The following is a 23709-nucleotide window of genomic DNA, read 5'->3' as shown; positions in this document are numbered from 1 at the left end:
GAATTAAAAAACCACAGATTTTGCTTTCACATTTTATATAACTGCCAGGAATTTATAAAAAACAATTCAAAACCCCTTTAAAATTTCAAATCCTTTGATAGTCTGCTTTGCGGAGAATTAAAATTAAATGTAAAAATAAAGAAAAGAAAGTCAGATCAGTATAAGTAATGAATATGTTCTATGAATTCAATTTGGAGACAGTTGCAGAAGAAAGTCTACACAGAAAAGCCTTACTTGAAGTTATTATGGACACATGTACCAGAAGCCTACAGCCAGTGGTCAACTTGAGGTCGGCTGATCTGCGCAGGGACCAATACTGCACATAGGAATTGTGTAAGTCACTTCATTTCACACCCAAATCTCTTTACAGTTTTCCAAGTCTCACAACCTGGAGTCAAATCAGCCTGTGCTGTCAGCCATACTAATAGTTCCTAAGATCTTAGACATCAAAAACAAAGTCTATGCAATACTCTTTTACTACACCCTAGCACTGCAATGAGAAATATATGTAACGACATTTGTTTTGATCTTTTTGCTTTTTTGATGCTTTTTATTTGGGTTTGTATGGACAACTGCACATTTTCCTCAGGGTCCACTTCACTAAAACAACCCGAGAACAGTGAAAGAGAGCGGAAGGCTTTATTATCATGACTTTATTTCTGCTAGTCCCATTGTAAGAGAAGGTTCCACATCTCTGGTCCATTCCAGAGTCCCCCAAACTCCAAGAAATTAGGATCTGTGTTGAAACTTGGAGCAGCTGTTTTGGAGATTATTGAAGTCTGTGAGGAATCCTGTTTAGGTCTGCAGGTTCCAGTCTATCCTGGGAAGTTCGTGGAGTCTGATTTCACACAAATTCCCAGTAGAATGAATGCACCAGGAGGGCAGGGGATGATAGGCTTTGTTCAGTATGCTGTATGCCCAGTGTCTTGATAAGTATCTCTTGAGTGAATAAACCCATGAACTTTCTGGGAGTTTGTAAGAGGAATTAATGATGTCTCAGGTGTCCTGGGAATCGGGAGAAGGTCTGGAGGCCATGGCGATGGCTGGGTTGTAAAGAATGCTGGCAGGTGCAGCACTATTTAATAGGGTCACCTGCATGTAATACTAAGAACACTGTAACAAAAGTACAGGTCCTTGGAAGTAATAAACTGCATACATTTAATACATTATGAAATTGTGGTCCATATTACATTCTTGGTGTGTGTGTGTGTTTTGTTGTTGTTGTTGTTGTTGTTGTTGTTGTTTGGCTTTTTTTTTCTGGCTTATTGCAAGACCAGAGAACAAAGAGAGTAAATTTAGCAGGTAAAATCACTTTGCCCTTTTTTTAAATTTGGCAATTATTAGAAGATCTAAACAGTAGAGATGGTTTCAGTGATGCATCTTTTTGAGTGCTTGACCCAACTTCCCCTGTAAAGAATTAACCATTGTTAGAGACCACTTTCACTCAAATTTTAACAGACTAGGTCAAGTTTAAACAAAATAAATTCAACCACCTGTCACTAATACAGACTGTACAGATGTATAACTGAAAACAGAGAAAACAGTCTGTCGTTTGGGACTGATTTTTCTAATGTCACTGTGATCATAAAGCCCTCAGCCTTCTCATCTAGCTGATGAACTGCTTCTCTTGAAATGGCAGCTATAAACTGAATTCTTCTCACTGTTAACCTGGTGGCTGTTCCAACCTGAGAGGTTGTCATGTTTTTCTTTTCAGCTAGGGACAGATGTGCTATTCCAATGAGAATCTTCCATCGCCCATAAACCACACGTAGAGAACATTTAAGCATCCCCAGAACAACATTTGCGACCCAAAATATACTAGCCCATGGTAATCTAGCAGAGTGACACAACACTCTATGAAAGCATCAACAATCACAAGCTTGGAGCACACCTCACTTCACAGAGAACTGCTCTCTTTCAGACATTTGCTCTTTCTAGCATAACCTGTGACTCTTAAGGGTTCCATACAGCTGGTGTTATCATAGTGGAAAATGAACCCTCAGGAATATGTAGGTCTGCAGTGTGCTCTCTTGGTCAGTTTCAAAAGTTATGTTACAAACTTGGAATTGGCAGCAGTCTAAATGCCTTCTTGTCATATCTATATGCATATCCATGTCATCATTACTGACAATCTTACATCCAAATTTATACAAATTACATAAATTAAAAGTATGCATAATAGGGTTATAGCTTTATAACCTTCATAATCAACATTGTATTATATTAAACCTAATGTTACTTGATGATTTAAATTAGAAAATATAAGATTATTTTAAAAGTCTATTTATCTGTTTATCTATTTGATCAAAGTATCAAAACTAATGTATGGATATAAACCTGTTTAAGTCTACAGAGTTTAGATAAGTACAGTCAAATATTCAACAACAGAACTAAAAACAGATAAAGGATGAGTCCTGATGTGCACTGTTCAACTGTGATGAGGTTCACTGACTAAGACTGATGAGAGAAAGTTAAATACTTGATTATCTGATGCCAAACAGCAACTATGTATTTGTCTCAATTTTTCGTAATAACTAAAAATTTGTATCTGTTAATCCAAACTTTTGGCTTTCTGAGTACATATTAGCATTCTAATAGCCATGGCTACTACAGACATACATGGCAAGCCTTGTGTGAAGGGAGTCTAAGCAAGAGTGAAAACCCTAAAACGGTAACTTCGAGGCCAACATGAAGTCAAAGGAAATTGAGCAGCAGGGCAGGTGTATCCTCAGGCTTGGGTGACTCTGGTGCAGTTCTCCTCATTGGAACTTCTAAGCCACATGTGCCTTTTTGCTATGAAACCTGTAGCGTTTTAAGAATTCTCATTTCAAAGTCAGGAAATTACATTAGATGAAATCCTATGGAGGACTCAGGAGTCTGAGGTCATTTTGGCTGAAAGTAATTGCAAATGTAGCTCCCAAGTCACATTTCTGAAAGGGATGTGCCCCACAGCCAGCTATGTATGACTCAGTTCATTTTATTAAGCAAAATTTCTCTTTCTTCTATAATTGATTAAATAAGAATCCAAACAGCTGTACCCTTCTTGGGCCCAGATAAGGTGTCATATTTCTTTATACTCAAACTCTATGGTCCCAGGAAATCAGTTCACCTAATCATTGATTCTATCTACTCTCACTCCGCCCTTTTAAAATGTTGGTATGAACAGCTAAACTAACTTTTTCAATTACTCTGAGAAGCATTTACCATATTTCCCAGCAGAAGAAATGAAAGATGTGTTTTAGAAGCCAGTGAGTAGATCACAAACACTCAGAGTCATCACCATTTTTTATTTATTATTTGTGAAATAGCAGCTACTTAGTGCAGGGATAGACTTAGAAAAAGGCATAGATCTTAGTCAAGAAGCTAATGACCTATGTCAGACAGACAGAGCAATTTAGTCATAAAACACATCTGCAAAAAGGTGGATCTTAAAACCTGAGTTAGAGTGGTGCCTTGAATTCTTTTCAATTTGGAAGGATTAGTGGAGAGAAAACTTTAATGATAGAGAATCAATGAGGCTATTCACCAAGGGAATAAGGAATTGAGTTATCCAGAAGAATCAGAGACTCTTATGATTTTATTCATTTATTTGATTCACAGAATTTGTCACCTCTTGCTTGACAATATGCTGATTATATCTCCTGACCCTGCTCCAGAATGCACACATTATATATCGATTTTCTTAAACATGGAGGTCAGTTCTTGGTACATAGTGTGTACATAGTGTGTACATAGTACATGTACTGTGTACATAGTACATAGTACACAGTACATAGTATGTGCTCAGTAAATGCCTATTGAATGAATAAATGAATGAAAGCTTAGTTCTTTCAAAGATTGTATGAACTCTGGGAGACATGATAAGTCCTGAACAAAGTTTTGTTGTTGTTGTTTTATTTTTAAACATGCTGAGGGAACGGGCTTGAGCAAGCAGAGCTAGATAGCCTATGGAGAGGAAACTAGCAAACAGAGCCCCAGCAAGGCACAGGGTGAGAATACATTGTACTAGGATTTAAGATACAAATTCTCTTGCCACATTTTGGAGACATTTCAACAAAAACATAAACTGCTTTTCAGTGATTACATTGATACTGGCTTCGAGCTCCTTATAACGCTAGGGTTGGACACGAAAGTCGTTTTATTTGGGTCATACATATGCAACTTAATTTGCATTTTGCAATGTTCCTTAAAGATTTCATGAAGATATTTGTATAGCTACAGAAATGTTTTCACATTTTCGTAATTCATTAACAACAAAACTGTATCATCCCTAGGCAGTTTATGAGTAATAGGAGCTAGATTGGAGATGGGTGGGAAGAAGAGCAGCCAGGATAGAAGGGGCACCAAAAAGAAAAAAATGAGACAAAGCTAAAAATACAATTTTTTATCTTCTCCATGGTTCTCTATGCTGGCTATGCAGAAACTGAGCTTGGGGAGCTAAGGCATGTGTCTAAATTGTGTGGTTAGTGCCTCTGTGATGTTCTAACACAGCCAGCTCCCCATTTACTCACTGAATGTCAACATTAGCCATACTTCATTTGTTTTCTAGGGTAAACCCACAAATTAGGCTCTAGAGGTATACCCATCTGTATTTTTATTCCTATCCCCAGAATAGAACAGAAAGGATAAGCAGCCTACAGAATCCACAGCTTGACAGGGTATAAAGATGAGGGCATAATGACAACAGGTACACCAGGGCTCCAGTAGTGGGAAGCAAGGTAAAACTGGATTGATTTCATTGTGACCCTCACTAACGAGCAGACGTACTGGTATCTCATTTTGTCTATTTCCTACAATGCTGTTTTTCAGGACTCCAGAGTTAACCCCTAAATATATCTTCTACTCCACCTTTCCAATAATTTGGTGAATGACACAGGGAGCTGATTTGTGAAAATCCATCTTTATCTTAATAGTGTGTCATGGGAATCTTGACTTACTGGAATACCAAATTCAGGTTTCTCCTCAGCAGGATTCTGACTAGAAATAACACTGTAACCATAGAAACACCTATTCGATGAATGGTCATGGGAGAAATGACATCACAAAACCATTCAAAAAAGAAAAAAAGCAGAGAGAATTCCCTGCCAAATTTGATATAGAGAGGATTTTTCTCAACACAAAAGCACTGTAAAGTGCTCAGATAGAATTCTGAGTTTTTTCCGACTCTCCCAAGTAGACATCTTTTTTCACTTCATTTGTTCAACAAAAACTTTTTTTTTTGAATGCCAGCCACATCTCAGGCACTGTTCTAGGCACTGCAGTAAAGGAAGCTGACCAAGTGATAGATGCACAGAATAACCCAGGGAAAGGAGATGGAGCATTATGACATTGCAAGAGGATCGATGATATTTATTAAGTGGTAACCGAGAAACACCACTATGAAATGGTGACAATTAAGCTGACTCCCGTAGGAAGGGAGGAAGCCAACAAAGCAGATTTCTCCTTCTGGCCAGTGAGAACAGTATGTGCAAAGGCCCTGCAGTGGGAATAATTTTTGGGTGTTGGAGCAAAAGTTAGGAGGCTTATGATACTAGAATAGAGTAAAGGAGGGTAAACCGTTGGGTGACAAGAGTGTGGCAGTGGGCCCTGATCAGGTAGGAATGCAACTAAAAGAGACTTGGGCTTTCACTTTGAGTGATGAAGGAACTGTTTGGAGGATTTAATCAGAGGAATAATATGATCTGTCATGATTTTTGAAGAATTACATTAGGTGCTATATGGAGGTTAAATTGTAGTGGGGATTAAGTGAGAGGCAGGAAAGGAAAACCAATTAAAGATGTGATTACAATAATCCAGAAAAGAGAAGATAGTGACTTGGGGCAAGATCGCCACAGTACACAAAGCAGTAGTAGGATTCTCAATATATTTTGAAGGCAGAACTAACAGGATTTGCTGATGAAATGAACGAGTGTGTCTAGCACAGTGCATTATGGGCACATGAATGAATAAATAAATTCTGGTCCAATGTAAAAAAATCAATCAAATCCAAATTGCTAATTTTTTCCCAGAGAAAATTAAAACTTAGAGAAGTAAAATTACTTGCTTATTCATCTGGTCTATGGATTTGTCTTTGAATTACTCATGGCCTATGTTTTTATTGCCAGGTTCTACCTTATGGCCCACTATGTAGTTTCTTTCAGCTTTGCTTCTACTGTTAATTTCCCACCCTTATATCTTCTAAATGATTGTCCCAATATGCAGAGTTGTATATTTAAGGGTAAAGGTTATAACATAGGGTGTTGGCAACCCATTCTTCTCAAAAAGGCTGTGGTTGGGGTAAGGGAAGAAAGAAAGTTAAAAGGTGAAATTCATAGACAAAACTGATTGTTATCCAAACTTTCTGGACATTAACAGCTTAACATTCCCTCCTCCCTTGCTTCTGCAAAATTTTTAATGGTCTTTACTTACCTCTGGCCCATCCTTCGCTCTGTCCTTGGCAACCACTTCTTTTTCCATTTACTCTTACGCATCAATGTTCTAAAGGTTCTGTCCTCGTTCCTACTCTCCTTCTAGAGAAATTCTTGAGCAGACTTCTGTATAATCAAAAGAAGCCCTTGAAACAAATGTGTCTATCTGAAAAATAAATGTACTGTTTCCCTACATATGTATTTTAATTGTTTCAAATGTATGTTGGATTTTCTGTTGTAATTAAAACTTTAATGTTAAAAAGGATTTCTCATATGTAAAAAAGATTGACATTTGTACACCCTTTCATAGTAATCCCATCCTCATTCTGAGCTTTTGTTACTATCTGAAAGCCAGTGACTCCCAAATCTACATCTGACTTACTTAACACATATGTAGAGAGAAAGAAGTATGTGCCAGACACAGGGCTATTCATTGGGGTTACTGCAATGATTAAGATATAATCTCTCTCTCAAGGAGTTCATAGTCAGGTGGACAAAAATGATCAGTAAGCGGGTAATTATAGAGTGTGATAAGTCCCCAGTCAGAGGCAAGCCCAGGGGGTAGTAAGTGTCGGGACCTTAAGGAATCAGATCATGGAGAACTTTTCAGAAGAAGGGATAGCTAGTGGATATCCAAAAGATAAGCAAGCATTGGTAAGATCGGTAGTTTTAAACCATCATTATGCATTAGAAACATCAAGGGAGCCTTTGGAAAATATAGATGTTAGGGCTCCATACCCAGAGATTCTGATTACATTGCTCTGGGGATAGGTCCTCAGAATTGTTATTTTTTAAAGCAATTAAATAATTTTAATGGGAAAGAAGAGTTGCAAATCACTGGCTTAGGTAAAGCTGAAGATAGGCAAGGGCACTTCAAGCTGAGGTATTAGCATGTTGAAAAGCCTGAAAGCAGTAAGAGCACTTACCTCAGGTCCAGTTGCTTAGAAAACAGATTCTGAGGTATATATTTGCATGAGGGTTATTTATAAGGGAGTACTTTCTAGAATACCACCAATAAAAGAATGAGAGTAGAGGATTGGGTAAAAAGAAAAACTGACAGAGATCTATGGGAGCTCAGACTTATCGGAGGTTTGGAGCTGGGATAGCCCTTAAGACTTATTTGCATCATGACAAGAAGGCTGAAACCCTGCACCTCTGCATCATCAAGTGATTCAATTAGACTGCCCCTGGGAGGGGTGTGTGGCCTTGGACAAGGCAGCTCCCTTCAACCAAGGACAATTTCCAGAAGAGCGTATCAGCTATAGCCTATCCGCAACAACTGTGGGATGAATACATTCCTTCTGAAGAAGGGATCTAGATGTTACATCATAGCATCCAATATGGGCCACCTTTGCACCACTTAGAGTCACCTGATTCATATAGTAAGTCATTCCATCTGAAAAGAGCTCCTTCAAATGTCTGGGTAGTCTCTCTTGTTGGAGAAATTTACAAGAGGAAAGTGAGTAAGGTGAAAGTCAGGCTTTCCCAACAAGGTTGGTCTTAAAATTGAAATTGACACTCATCATCTCCTTCCTTTATGATTCATTCTAGATTCTTTTCACCCTAGTCTGGTAATTCTCATGGTCTAGGTGGCTTACCTAGTAGGATGATTTAGAGAGTCATCACTGAGTTCCTGGGCTCCTGGTAACCATGCCATACTACAGCTGCTGCACTTGTCCATTTCTTTCTTTTTTTAAAGAAATATTTATTTATTTATTTGAGAGAGAGAGAGAGAGCAAGCACAAGTGGGGGGAGGGGCAGAGGGAGAGGGAGAAGCAAACTCCCCGCTGGGCAGGGAGCCTGAGTGGGGCTAGATCCCAGGACCGTAGGATCATGACGTGAGCTGAAGGCAGATGCTTAACCAATTGAGCCACCCAGGCACCTCTGTACTTGTCCATTTCTTGATTAAAGTCAAGATTTATGCTTTCTGGACCCTACTGTGTAGTAGTAGCCTTACCTCCTCCTAATGATCAGTCAATGATCCCTACCAATATTGTGCTTCCTGTCCTTGCTTGCTAGACTCAGCATGAGGAGATTTAGGTTACCATGTAGTAGTCATAGCTTAAAGTTTAACAGGACTCTTAAAGGGGGAATAAGAGATCCTTCCTTTAGGATCCAGTACTTAGTATAGACCCACAGAGCCATAAACACATGCTTGAGAATAATACATTCCTCAACTGAGTCACCGGGACTGATAAGTGGAGTCATCCTGGATCCATTAGGGAACAGAGCCATATAAGGGTCTTTGTTACTGCATCCTGAAACATGGTGCCCCAACCTCATAGACTATCATCTGCAAGCCAATACCTCAGCTGCCCTTTCAAAAGTCAATTCCGTCATCTCTCAGACCTACAACTTCCAATTAGTGCAGAATGTAATAGGCCCAGTGGATACGTGGTCATGTGCCCACTGCTGCAACACCATTGTTTGGTCTGAGGCTATGCTCTACAGTATATAGTATGGGTAGATCAAATATTCCTGTAAATCTTTTTTGTTTGTTTGTTTTTCTTGTAAACCTTCTTATGGTGGTGCTAGAAGAAGCCCTGTAGGAAAGAAAGGGAACCTATCCCAAAATATGTCACCTTCCCAGTTGAAATGAATCACTAATTTCCAGGACAGAAAGATTCCAATGTAATCAACTAATCACCAAGTAGCTGGTTGGTGTCCTTAGGGATGATTATCATAGAGACTCAGCATTGGCCTCTGTTGCTCGCAGGCTGGAGAATTAGCAATTAGCAATTAGCGATGGCAGCAGCTTCAACAGCCTTAGTCAGTGAGGACTGATACCATTGAGCCAATTCCTTGTGACAATCCAAGTCCATTCATGCATCCATTATGCCAGCACAGGAGTGGCCAATAACAGAAGCTGGATGACATCAGCTGGCCGAGTCATTTTGTCTACCTGGCTACTTAGTATCTCTTCCTTGGTAAATGCTCTTACTAGGGATTATCATGAAATGCAAAGACATTCAAACTTCATCTGTACTGCCATAGACAGATGCACATGCCTCTTTTCAAGACCTCCTTTTCCCAGATTTATTTTTCTCCTTCCAATCCTGTAACCAAACAGGTCACTTCCTATAAGTTCCTATTTATCTTATTTCCAGCCATTTCTTTCTTTCTTTCCCTGCCCCCCAAAGAAGTAGAGAAACAGCTGTGGCCATCTGAAGCTGTACTCAGTGGGAGGATTGCCCCATATTGCTGACTTTCAGGGCATCCCTGAAATGGAGCTATATTTTCAGCTTGGACCCACATACAAAGCCAATTCACCAATGAACCAGGTTTGTCCTTTTCCTCCTATGTCGGTGGGTCAGCCCCACTGGCTCCCAGGTGTATGGCAAGAGTTATTTTGTAAATAATATTTGGTCTCTAGCTATTTACTGCAGATGGCATGGCTTTGTTCTAGAATCTTAGGAGTCCATTTTGCAATTTATCAACTGGGGCTGACAACAAACCTCTAACAGTATCTTTTCCATCACAGATAACTACCATTATTTCTGCAGGACCATCTGTGCCAGACTTGCTGCAGAATTCTTTCCTGCTCTGGGCCTTAATCAAAGCTAGTAGTCCTTCTGTGTCTCACCACTTGGTGAATGGGTTGAAACAATATTTCCCAGTATGAAACATGCCATCCCCAGAACCCAAAGAAACCTTAAAAGTGTTGTGCTTCTTTCTTAGGGATGGAAGATACAAGATGCATTAATCTCTCCTTTTCTTTGGAAGGAATATCCTGGCATGTCCCCAATGACTATACTCCTAAAAACATACATGTCAGAGCCCTGAATTTTCATTAGCTTTATCTCCAATCCTTTGGAGTGCATGTGTCTTACCAAGGCCTCCAATGTATTTGCTATTTCTTCTTTATGCAGTCCAAGTGGCATGTCACAGATACAGTGGACTGATAATTTTCTGAAGAATAAAGAGTCTAGGTTCCTTTGGATTGTATTATACCAGAGGACAAGAGAGTTAGCATAGCCTGGGGCAAGACCATTATATATGGCTGTCCAGTCCCCACGAACACAAACTGCTTCTGATCCTTCTTCCTAAAAGGTATGGAAAAGATCCCATTGCCAGATTAATTGCTATATATTATGGATCTGAAGCTGTGTTAATCTGCTTGAGCAAAGATACCACATACAGCCATAGCAGTTGCAATGGGGGCTACTACTTGATGGAGTTTGCAGAAGTCCACTCTCGTCTTCGAAGACCCACCTGCTTTTTTGTAGAAGTCATACCAATGATTCAAATAGGGGACATGATGCCACCCATGAATTAATTAGTTTGCTCACAGATAGGCAAGTAATCTTGGCAGGTTAAAAGAGGGATGTGCCAGTCCAAAGACAAAGAACCAATATAGCAATTCTTCCAACTACCAAGTATGTCCCAGTTTTATATCTGGGAATCAGAGAAATAATTATGTAGTGAGTCAATGGACCTAGTGAACTCACTGTGAGATAGAACTAGACCAGGCTTCCACTTGTTAATTGGCTCCTATATGCTGCTACTCTAACTGATGCCACAATGATCCTTTAGGTCCCTGGATATCACTATTAACTTAGACCCTGTCTACAAACCTACTCAAAATAACTGAATATTCTCATTTTTCTCAGGGCATGATTATTCTAATAGTCATAGGTACCTGGAGGAAGTACTAAGGGAATCATTATCACATATGCTTAATAAAGGGTTGAAGGTCTCTCCCTCCTGGAGACCTGACTTCTCCTTTAAGCAGTGGGATCTGGGCCTGAGAGAACTGGCTCAGTGTCCAGAAACTGAACAAGAGATTTTGACTTTTTATTACAGTAAGTTCTCAACCTCCTGATTATCTAAATCTGACTCCTTTGATTGCATACATATAGCATCCTTTGTTAACTGCCTGTGGTACACTGTGTTTTATTAACCATCTCCTTGGTCCTGTGTGGGTCAGGCCTCCCTGGCTATTACTCAGACTGGCCATTTATTATGATCATTGTGACTACCTTGCTTTTGATAGTGAAGTGCCACCACCTGGCCTCTATTATCTTGCCATCCTCTTTATTGTTCTCAGGGTTCCCAATCCTGTGCCAGCATCTTCCACCGTCAGCCCTTGCCTACAGAGAACAGTCACCACTGAGTACCTCATTTATGCTGGTGCTCCTCTCATCAGTGCACCCTTTATCTCTCCGGTAAATGGAGTGTTCAGTGGACCCTTAAGCTGGTTAGCAGATGGATTTTCTGCTTTGCATAGTACACCCACTCCAGCACATCCACTTCTCTAAACCTTTTGATCTCTTCTTTCATCATGTACCAGAGAAGGTCTCGCATTTTTAGTTAGTGTGTACCAAAGCTGTTTCCAAGCTTCTAGGAGCCATTCTAGCTGCATGCATGTCTCCTGGGTCCTTGACAGGGTATTAAGTCCTGCACCAATGGAGAATGTTCCATATAAATTCTCCCTTATCCAAACTTAGGTTTTACCCTCATTCTCCCACACTCTCCACCTTGACCCAGAACCTCAGGATCAAGTCCATACTTTCTCTCCTGGTCCTATTGATACATGTTGACCAGGTCTTGCAGCTCTTTGTGTGTACAGTTCCTTTCTTTTGCTAGTAGAAAGACCAAACTCTTCCCCAGCCAGTTACATTGTGTCTTGAACCCAGTTATTGGTCTGGTGGCCAAGAGGGAAGGTGGAGATAGATGAGGGGAGGTGTGGGAGTATAGGTTATTTTGCTATCTTGCAAGCAAAAAGAAGTGATAACTTCCCTATTCAGGAAGGAATAGGGTACTTCTCTGGGTGCAGGGGAAACTGAGGATTCAAGATTTCCAAGGGCATAAACCTAGATAATGCACCATCTTAAATCTCAGAGTCTCACTCCTTTGCAATTAAGGCCATGAACTTGGTAAGGCAGATTTACCAGGTTGACAAATTAATCTTCTCTGGAACTCTGCTGTACTTAAAATCATATTCTAGCTCTGGTCCTCAGCTTTTCTACCCTCAGGCCTTCTGGCTCTCTTGCTTTGCCCTAACTTTGAGATTAACCACTTTCAGTCTTTCATTGCCTTTCTCTAATGTCTGATAGCATTCAGCCAAAGCCATGGGATTCCATAGTCTCTATATTGACTACTCTCCTAGAACCTCTCAATCTCCTGAGACAGTACACCTGCCAATACATTCTCTTTCAGTTTCCATCCCAGTTTACCACTGATGATATAACTTTTGCACTGTTCCAGCATTCCAGGAGTTATCAAAATTCCACCTGTCACCAATAATGGGGTTCTCATTTCCAGCTAGCCAAAGGATAATATAGTTCAAAAATCCCATTTTAAATCTGGTAGGGACAAATCTGGTAAGAGCTGTTTTAGGTCAGACTTCCAAGGAAACAGACTGTGTGGCAGAAATGTGAATACAGATTTATGCAGAGCGCTCTTAGGAAGAAAAAAAAAGACTTGTGAAGGGGGAAGAGGAGCAGGGTTAGGCAGAGGGAAAAGTTTGAACAGCAAGGCAGTTCCAATAAAGACTCAGCCAATCCTATGGGAGAAGCTCTGACTTGGAATGGCCTTCAGAGTTGTCCATTTTGAGTACTGGGCTTTATACCCCCTGCACTGACCAGTCATGAAATGCAGGCTGCTTCTGGAGAGAGGTGTAACTTTTTTCATGGCAACTCCTTTTGGTAGAAGGCAATTTCTTTAGAAATTCTCAGCTATCAGTGGGCAATAGCCAGCACTTCTAGTAGTTATGAAAATGTATGCCTTGATTCCAAAGGAAAGATACATGTGGGAGACCACAGGATTTATCACAGCATGTGTTTTTGCCAAACTGTTAAGTAGTTCAGTAGGGCTCAACATAGAGAGGGAGAGAGGTATACAAGAAGGCCAGATGGGAAGGCAGTTGCCAGATCAGGAAGAGCCTTTGTCTTGCAATGGCAGCCTCCAAAGAATAGCGATGTCCAAAGGGCACTTGGACATACAGTCTGGAGTTCAAGAGAAAGACCTTGCTATGGAGTTACTTATGTCTGAGACACTGAGTTGAGAGTCATTAGGGAAAAGAGTGACCTGAGTTTCCATGCCAGCTCTCTCCCCATTACCTCAAGTCCTCTGAACCTTGGTTTGCTCATCTAGAAAACCCTCACAGGGTTGTTAGGAAGAATGAGAGGGATGATTCATACAAAGCACTTCAATAGAGCTCTCTGAAAACATGAAACCTTTACATGGCATACCGAACCATTTCCAGCTTTGTTTGCAAGCCAACCAAAGAACTGATCCCGAACTGATAAAACTTCTATTGCTATTTATCCTTTAAAAATACCTATGAAATAAGTGTGTGTGCATGGTAGGAGGGAGCTTTATTATGTACTATTTGTCTTTCATAGCTGGAAAAACTGAAGGCTGAGCTGTTTAGCTCTTCAGTTGAAGTTGACCGCAGGATGAGTCAGGATAAACAATTCAGATCCTTAAACTCCTTGTGCCACTGGGCTCTGTAACGACCAAACTCATAACCCACTGGGAAGAGAAAAGGACACTGATGTATCATGTTAATCCTGTAACAGATGAAAGGAACTTCAGGGTCATCTTTCTGAGATGACTGCCTGGGGGTTAGGCCCCAGGTGTTAAGAAGAGCAGATATTATAAGGTTTATTGAGAAGAATGTGACAGGGATGCATTATCAGGTGACAGGGTGATGAGGTGGGTGATAAGATTGCACCTCAGCTCTGAGGTCAGCCTCAGGTTGAAGGAGGCAATGTATGTGTCACCCTGGTGGGCGTGAAGAATTTCCAGTGACTTCTCTCTGGAGCAAAGAGATGAGCTGATGAGCTTCCGGTCTAAGGCAGCAGCCTCCCTCTCCTGGGTCCAGTCAGTTTTTTAGTTTCCTGCCTTCTGAGAACCGCCCCCCCCCGTTTTTTTGTTTTTGGGGGGTTTTTTTACATAAATGTTTCAGGGAGGGAGGGTGCAGAAGCAGCCCTGGAAATCCCAGCTTTGTCGTGTTCAAGACAAAGCTACAAATATAATATAGATGATAAGGGGTGGGCATCCAAATAGTGCTGTGGGGGAAGGGGTAGAAGCACTGAAAAGAGAAGGATTGGCTGGAGGGAGAAGGGGAGGAGGAGAGACATGACTGGCAGCAACTATCAAACAGAAAGATTTATCTGTTTTCTGAGAAAAGAGGAGGCAAGGTGAAAGCAGAGCTTGCTAAATATAAATGTCAGCTGCGAGCCTGAACCTCAGAGTAGTGAAAATAGTCCTTGACAAAAAATGAAAAGAAAGTAGTCACCAAACTCCCATTTCCATCAGAGTTTTATTATTATTATTATTATTATTATTATTATTATTATTATTATTCTAACCTCTCTTTTTGGTGTAGAGGAAGAGATACTGGTAAATAATATAAATCAGGGCTTCTCCCACCACCCTACCCCCAAAACCAAGAGTTGAACATTTAGGAGTGCACAACTGATATGAATCATCTGGAGAGTTTGTTGAATATTCATATTTGTGGACCCACCTACAAAGATTTTAATCCAATAGGTCTGCAGTGGCAACCAGGACTATGCATTTTTAGCCAACTCCCTAGTGATGCTGATGTGAGGGGTCCAATGATCATACTATGGAAAACACCATTCTGCCTGGTCAGTGCCCATCTCAACCTTAACCCAACACTCAGGGACACTTAGAACAAATAAATACATGTTTACATGGCCAATCCAAATAAAAAAAACTGGATAAGAATGGTACTATTGGTATAGACACTTATCCTTTTCTTTGAAGGGTTTCTTCTAAACTAGGAATCTATAAAGGATAGCTCTTTCCAGAACAAAGGATAGTCTGCCTCCAAGTTAATTCCCATTTCTCTCCTAGGAGGTAACTTTGCAAGTCAGAAGCTTTATTTTAACCTTCAAAAAATACTAAAACTTAGTGTATACTCTGTTACAGGGACAGTGTCAGATCCCAGCTCAGACTGCTCTCCTCATTTCCCAAAAGCACCTGGAATTGCCAGATCCCTTAACAAAAAGGGTAAACTAATTTTATCCCAAAATAGTGCAGAATGGAAACATAAAATGGACAGGGTTGTTTCAGTAGGGATTGTTTTTCTCATCATTTTTCTTCTTCTATTTGATTTTATTTTTAAATAATAATAGTAGGCCAAATTTAATTTCTGTCTTCTTAGTTATTAACCACCCAGGAAAGCTTTCTCTTCTTTGATTTGATCGCTAAAACTAATATTGCATTAGCAGTTTGATGAGGAAAGCTGGATCCAGCATTGACCTTTTCATAACTCAGAGTTGTAACAGTGAGGCAATAACCAATGAAAACAGACACGCCTCCTGGGGCACGCTACCGAGACTGGGATCTTCGGGCCTCTGAGAGGTTCTCAGAGAGGATCCGTCTACCTTTGCACATCCGGGCCCTTGGAATTTGGGCCAGGCATTGGAAGGCTCATGGGCGATCTTTCCATTTCATGTTCAAAAATGCTCTCATATCTCTGATCTTTGTAAGTGAAAGAAACTTTGTCTTGAATCCAAATCTCCTTCCAAATGCTACACCATTTCTTTTCTTCTTTGTACAACCAAACTTTTTTTTCCTTGCTTGCTCTCTCTCCTTATTGCTACCTCTTAGTTCTCAACTCAGTGCAGTCTAATTTTCAACCCACCACTGCTTTGAAACCTTTCCTGCTAAGGGCACCGATGTTTTCAAATCCAGAGGTTACATCTCCTACATATCTAACCTAACCTCTGGGCAACAGTCAATACAGTTACAGCTCCCTTCTCTGACTCTTTGATACCAACCTCTCTTGTTCTCCTCCAACTTTATGGCTTTTCTTTATTAGATTCCTATTTGCTGGCACTTCCTCCTCTGCTTACTTGGTCTCCTCTAAATGTGCGAGTTCTTTGGCCCTCTGCACTTCTCTATCTCCATTCTCCCAGGTGATCTCATCCAGCTGCATAATTAAAATACCATCTACGGCCCAATTAATCCACAGTCTACACCTCTAGTTTTGACCCCTTCTCTGCATTACAACCTAATGTATTCAACTTCCTACATAAACGTATTAGATCCAAATGAAACTCTCAGTCCCCCCAAATATTATATGCCTTGTCTTCCCTCAGTACAATAGCCCCATTCACTCACTCACACAGCCCCAGACCTAGTTGCTGTCCTCGATTCTACCTCCTTTTGTCACTGCCTGGATCCAATCTCCCTAACTGCACTGCCTCACCTTAATCCAAGCTGCCAGCACCTTTCAACTACACTGCTGCGTTAGCTCCTGCCTGTCACTTCGCTTGTATCCTTGCATCCATATAATCAGCTCTCTACAAAGCAACAGGATGATTGTTTTAAAATCATATACTGCTCCCTTGCTTTGCACTGGCTTCCAAGCTCCTCCTCAAGGTCTTCAAGACCCTATGGGACTTTGTCCTGTCTAGAACCTCTCTCTCCCCTTGCTTCAGCCATATTAATCTTTCTGTTAATTCTCTTTAAAACTCCAAGCTCAGTGCACCTGGGCGGCATAGTCGGTTAAGTGTCCAACTTTTGGTTTCCGTCATGATCTCAGGGCCATGAGATCAAGCCCCGTGTCGGACTCTGCACTCAGCATGGAGTCTGCTTGAGATTCTCTCTCCCTCTCCCTGCCCCTCTCGCTTGTGCATGCTCTCTCTCTCTCTCAAATAAATAAATAAATCTTAAAAAAAAAAGAAAAGAAAAGAAAAACACAACCCTCCAAGCTCATTTCCCCTGCAGGGTTTTCAACTGTGGCTTCCTCTGTCTAGAACAACCTCCCCCTGTCTCTTCATGTGATCAAATATTTCTCATCATTTGGATCTTGGTTCACTTGTCACTTCCTCCAAGAGGCCTTCTGGCTACCCTAGGTAAGATCGATCCCTCACGCCCTAGATGCACTGTCATATCACCCTGTTTTGTCTTCTGTGTAACAGATATCATGATCTGAAATCTTGTTCATTTTTTAATGGCCTATCTATCCCCCATGCCCACTAGATTGTAAGTTCCATGATGGCCGTAACCAGTGTTCAGGTCAATACCTAGCAGATAATAGGGACATAAAAAGTACTGAGTTTTAAATTCTAGAATGATGATACAAATCATGTATTAGATTCAAAACCATAGAATATTGGCAATGGATGAGCCCTTTAGAATGTCTTTTATTTTATTTATGGTAGTGGTCCCGGTTGAGCCCTATCTGAAATTCAAGTAGTCTAAAGGACTATCATAAATTACTGGGTGGGAAGCTTCTTGGTGTCTGTTTTATTGATTTGCATTAGTGGAAGTTACCTGTAAAAAGGAAGTCTGTGAGAAAATCCAAAGATTTTGGGAGCAGCTATGGAGCGGGAGTAATGAGGTGAAAGAGGGAAGAAGGTTTCTCAGCCAAATCTGAAACGCTCGGGACCAAGGGAACTACTCCCGTGGAAGGGAGTTACGAGTTTGGTTTTTGTTTTGCTTTGTTTTGTTTTTTGATTTTAGAAATTTGGTAAAGCAGAAAAACATAAGCAATGCTGATTCAGTCCCCAGGTGGCAAAGTGGGCCACTGCACTGGGAAAAAGGCACCTCTGCATCTCTGTTCCCCTGTGGCTCCCAGTGCAGTGTGGAGAACACTGATCTCTGGGACATCTGAAGAATATGCTGCTTTGGGAGACACTAGAAACAGTCCTCTGGGCAGAAAGTCAGAGTCCTCCCTTCTCGGCTCTGCTTCCTTAGGATTAGCTCTTGTCTTAGGCTACCATGTTTACAAATGACTATGGCAGAACCAGGCACTACTACCTCCTTTCTCATTCATGTCCAGGGGGAAGACTGTGAAAGTTTATTGCTAGGAATTCTAGGGAAAAAAATATCTCACTCTATCTCCTCAGCTTTGACCCCAGTCAAAGGGGATGGGCATCCCCCAAACTAAGATTGGCAACAGTGAGAGGACTGTGGCAAGTGATTTCTTTTCATTCATTCATTGGCACTTATTGAGCACCTACCATGTTCCTGGCGCTCGTCTAGGTGCTAAAGATGCCATGGTGAACAAAGTGTACAAAATCCCTTCACCTGTAACAAGATGCCCAAGATTTCCAAGCCACTGACTTTATGGTTCTATCTTGGGTAACCTACTCATTTTCTGGAAGTGGGGGAATGTTCCCAGGGTGACTCTTTTCCACACCACAGTAGAGAGGAAGGGACTGTTCAGCGACCAGTTCTCCTCATTTTTAAGTCTGGCATGATGTGACTCCCCTGTTACAAAAAGCTACAATCACCCAGAGCAAGTGCGACCTTTCCCCTGAACTCAGAGGTTGTCAGCTGCTGCAACTCTTTGTTTTCCCCCACTCTCCAAGCTGTACCCGGAGAAAGGAGATCGAGAGGCGAGAGGGCAGATGCATGGATGGTGGAATTATGGCTTCCTCTGGACACGAGAGAAACTTTGCCTGTGCCCTCCTGAGAGAGGAGCATTCACTGCATTTTAACAGAATGATATTCTCTGCAGATATTTCATTTTCAGGCTAGTGGACAAGTGAGGCATCAGAATGAAGAATGCTGATGGAGGTTTGGGTAAAGGCAAAAGAGCTGATAAACATTTCCCTTTTGACAGTGTGAAAACACCCACATCAAGGATAAGTAGCTTGCTTGAGAAAAGTCAAAGTCAAAATGAAGTATGAATTATTGATTGTCAGTAAGTCAGGAACTAACATTCTACTTTTACCCCCACTCCATCTTCTCTAATTTTGGCAATAATTCAACAGCCTCTTTCACATCCAGAAGCCAACCCTTCAAATACCACTTCGCTATTTTCCTTTTATCCTCCTTTTTCATTCTCCTTCTTATTTTCTCTCCTTCCCTTTCATCCTCTCTCCCCCTCCCATTCGCATTTCTCTCATTCTCTTGCTCCCCTCTTTTCCCCTCTTTTTGCTTTAGGATGTAACCTAGCAACAGCGATTTCAATTTAAAAAGGTTGGGAAGGGCCACCAGTGTTGCCAAGGTTACCAGTATTTCCTGCTGTCATTGGAGGAAGTAACTCCTGTGCGGATCACAATGGAATCAGATGCCCCAACAGGACACCTTCCTTGCTATGCTGCCTGTTTCCTCAACATCCAGATAATGAGAGGGCCTTCCTCAGCAAAAAGTTTTGCCAAACTGTCTCACAGTATCTTGGATGTTATCAGTTAGTGAGAAACTATTCTATAACCCAGATGTTTATAGAAAAGTTTAGGGAAATGTAAAATAGTGATTATGGCAATAATAAGATTTCAAAATCATTTTAGAGGGCAGCAGTTCTATGCATTTGAGGTATACCATCAGATTTCCAATAGCAAGATAACAGTATTGTTGGTCAACAGAGTCCCTACGGTGATAATGACTCAATATCAGATAATTTGCCTTTTAAAAATATAATAGTCACAGTAATTTGTACCTATATACCATCAATGAGGTGCTATATCCACGTTAAAAGATAAAAATATCCAAAATTAACCATCATTATAAAAAAGTAAAAACTCATTTGGCAGGATCTTTTCTATTAGTCATAAAAAGATAGCCATTAGTGTCCAGGAACTAATTTAAAGACTGTTTACATTAGGCCTAGAGCATAAACATGAGGCCCAGAAGACCTAAGACCAGCCTCCATGTGTGGCCCCAGGTCTGAACTCACATTCCCTAGATCACTCAGGCTAAAACATCTATGACTTTTCTATGTCATAGCACCCTACACTGGCATACCCTCTTACAAAACCCTCAATACTTCCTATTTCATCCCCACAATGGCTATGTAAGGTTGCACTTTCCCCATTTCACAGTTGATCAAACTAAAAGCCAGGGACTTTGAGTGACTTAAGTGGCAGAAGACCTGGTACCAGGCCTTCTGACTCCTAACTCATGGTATAGCACCTTCCTCCCACCAGATTCTGATGAAATAGTACCTACGCATGGCTTCTTCCCCTGCTTCCTTACTAGTTCCTCCTAGAAGCATTTCCTGCATAAATCACTTGCACATGAATCCTCCTCTGGGGTCAACTTCTCGGAAACCCAACTCCTACAACTCCTATCATAATGCTTTTTCTCCATGGCTCCATCTGTCACTATTCCCTTCCCTTGACCCTTCATGCCAGGGGTTGGTAATGGTTCCCACTGTTGGTAGCTCTGGCATGCTTTCCCAGTCTTGGCGGTTCCCTTAACTCTGTTCACACTCACTCTTTTAGTTCTTTAGTTGAAGTTTCATGAGGTACCTTAGTTGGTTTCTGTTCAATGCAGATACCATAACTGTTAGAGCCTCTTCACTGAGCTCCCCAACTTCTCTTTCACCCTTCCTCTCCTTCAATCTCTTCTCCATAGACTGGCTGGAGTGATATTTTAAAATCTTAATTAGGTCATATCATTCCCCACGTAAAACCACCAATGGATCCCCACCATGCACAGACAATGGCCAAGTTCCCTGCCACCATGGAGCTCTTTCATGCTTCAGCTGGTATCTTCAGCCACAACTCTGACCACTTCCTTCCTAATATACTTACATCGCAGCAATACCAAACTCCATGTCATTCCCAACACAGACCAGGGGTGCATCTTACCTCTGTGTTTTGGTTCAGCTCATGCTGTTCTTGAAGTGTAGTGTGCTCTCTTCTCCTCCAAATGTCACTAACTGATTCCTCCAGTCCAAGCAAGTGTCATCTCTCCAGGAAGACCGTGGTTGCTGGAAGATACAGATTCTTCATTTATTAATTTTTATACCATCCATTTCAGCCTGACACAGAATAGAAAGCATGTTGAATGAATGGCCTTTCAAGGAGTGAAAATGGCTACTACTGACTAAAACACCTTTATAAACCCTCAATGATTATTGGAGGTATCTCTGAAAAGTGAACCAATAATGTTAATAATTGCCATTTACTTGTGCCAACTCTGTACCAGACACTTAAAACATACTGTTATTATTTAATCTTCACAACAAATATAAGGTCTCATTATCCTTTTTTTAAAGCTGAGAAAAATAAAGCTCACAAAGATAAGAAATGTCCCTTAGGTCACACAGTTAATAAGGGATGGACTTGGGATTTGAGTACTGGCATGTCTATCTTCATTCCTGGGACTGTGCTCTCCCCTTTAAAGAGAAGCATCTACATCATAATGTAAAGTTGAGCTGCACCTATGACCTCACAGGGGGCAAAGCCCTCACTCCACTTCCGTTCCCAGCCTTCCAGTCACCATGAAGAAGAGAGACATTCGTTGGTTTCATATACCCATGTTTATCTTAAAGTCACAAAACTTCAGCGTCATTACCAATGCTCTGCCTGTGCATCTATTTCTAGCTATTTTAGAAGGTGTTTTGTTTGGTGGCATTTCATCTAAAGAGATGGCAGAACTAGAGACAGTCAGATATTTACACGGGACAAATAAATCCTTCCTATATGCCATACACAATAAAATACTCATGGAACATTGCTTCCCTGCAAGAGCTACTACTACAGCCCGCATCCCGTGAATGTCTTTCACCGGTTCTCTGTAGGACTCAGCAAGGTCCTGATCACATGCTGATCACACACACAGAGCCAGATTCAGACAATTAAAGTCATGATTTGTTTTCGCTACCATCAGAACTTGGTAACTAAATGGTAGCAGTAGTTAATGTAGCATTTTATAAGCAACGGTGAATTACCCATGATTAGTGACTAATAATAAATTAGTATGGTTATACTGGACACAGACAAAAATGTCTACAGATGGGGAGATCATGTCACAAGCTTGAAAAAGAGAAAGTCGGAATCAGGTTACACAAAAATCGCACAACAGGCAACTCAAAAAAAACAGATCTGCCTCCTTCTGACTTCTGCCTACCTCAGAGCCTCTTTCTCCACTTCACGATGTGGCCACCGCCACAGTGAGACAGCTCTTCTCTGCCCTCTGTCACCCCAGTGAAGGGACCAACTTGTCCTGGCTCTGCCTAGGACTTTATTGGTTTTCTTACTGAAAATTCTGTATTTACTACTGAAAATTTGACTTCTAGTTATGGTAACTGTGGTAGGCAGAGTAATGGCTTCCCAAAGATGTCTGAATCTTATTCCCTGGAACCTGTGAATATATTAGCTGACATGAAAGGGACTTGGCAAATGGAAGGATCTTGAGGTGGGCCTTATCTAATCACACTGGTCCTTAAAATCAGAGAACTTTTTCTGGCTATAGCCAGAGAGCCATGCGGCTGACAAAGAATGGTCCCGGAAACGCAACATTGCCGGCTTTGAAGACAGAGGAAGGGGGCCCCTAGAAACTGGAAAAAGCAATGAAATGGATTCTCATCACACCTCCAGAAAGAAACACAGTCCTGCTACACTTTGATTTCAGCCCAGTGAGACCCACACTGGAATTCTGACCTATGGAACCGCAAAGATAATAAATGTGTTGTTTTAAGCTATAAGTTTGTGGTAATTTGTTATGGTAGCAATAAAAAAAAAAAAAAAAAACTAAGAGAAGAACCAACTCATCTCAGTTTGCCCAGGACTGGCCAAGTTTTAAAACTAAAAATCCCATATCCTGGGAACCCCTTCAGTCCTGGACAAACCAGGACAGTTCATCACTCTACCCCTGTTTTTCATTCCCATAGTTTCTGATTCAACAGATCAAGAATGAAGCCTCAGAGTTTGTATTTCTAACATGTCCTCAGCACATAATGATGTGCTTCTGAGGACCTTACTTTTCAACCACTGTCCTAAGAGACAAAGACCTCTGGGACAACCATGAATCGAGTTTCATCTGTTCACCCACATGCCAGGCATAGATAAAAATGAAATGGGTTTGTGGGCAGGTATCAACTACTAGAGCTGACCAAATACACAACTCTGAGATCTTCTAGATGTGCTAGAGCACATTTGGAACACTTCCATTTCTGCCTTATATAAACCTTTGGGCTCTGGGCAAGTTACCTACTACTTTTACTCTCAGAATTGGAGCTAAAATATGTAAACCAGGTGGCTTGATGTCTACCATATGACATTGCTCAATAAATGAATAGCCACGTAAGAAACCAGTCATTTCCAAAGTATCATTCATGCAGCTCAGACACCTAATAAGAATGTGGAAGGGGAAGGTGGATCTTTGCCATTCACCCTTGGTGTGAAGACCTGAAGTCTTGGTTATACTATTCAAATTCAGCAAATTCCCACCACAGTTTGAAAAAAAACATAGGTTTCCTGGATTCTCCTATTTTTCATTTATTCAGAGACATTTTGAAGCCCCTCTTATGTACAAGGCATCAAGTCAAATGCTGTAGTCTCTTCTAAGTCTAGGATTCATCAATTATTCAACTAATATGTATTAAGGACCCACACAGTATGCCAGACAATATTGTCAGTGC

The 23709-nt window shown here is 41.0% G+C and overlaps 1 long non-coding RNA gene across 2 annotated transcripts; it reads right to left on the bottom strand.

Moving 5' to 3' along the window:
* Positions 1-638: 638 nt before the first annotated feature.
* LOC112821518 (uncharacterized) lies at positions 639-21463 on the bottom strand. 2 transcript variants are annotated; one of them, XR_003207473.2, is made up of 4 exons: positions 21363-21463; positions 20933-21054; positions 6409-6533; positions 639-1407 (listed from the first exon to the last, which is right to left on the bottom strand). It is a non-coding gene; the product is annotated as an uncharacterized lncRNA (long non-coding RNA). The 2 variants fall into 2 exon arrangements; XR_003207474.2 differs by lacking the exon at positions 6409-6533.
* Between the last annotated feature and the right edge of the window lie 2246 nt (positions 21464-23709).

Source organism: Callorhinus ursinus, unplaced genomic scaffold, assembly GCF_003265705.2.
Source record: "Callorhinus ursinus isolate GAN/ISIS: 27379988/994484 unplaced genomic scaffold, GSC_fseal_2.0 scaffold1, whole genome shotgun sequence".
Classification (NCBI taxonomy): Eukaryota; Metazoa; Chordata; class Mammalia; order Carnivora; family Otariidae; genus Callorhinus; species Callorhinus ursinus.
The sequence above is the reverse complement of the archived record's forward strand: the minus strand, read 5'-3'. Positions and strand labels throughout refer to the sequence as shown.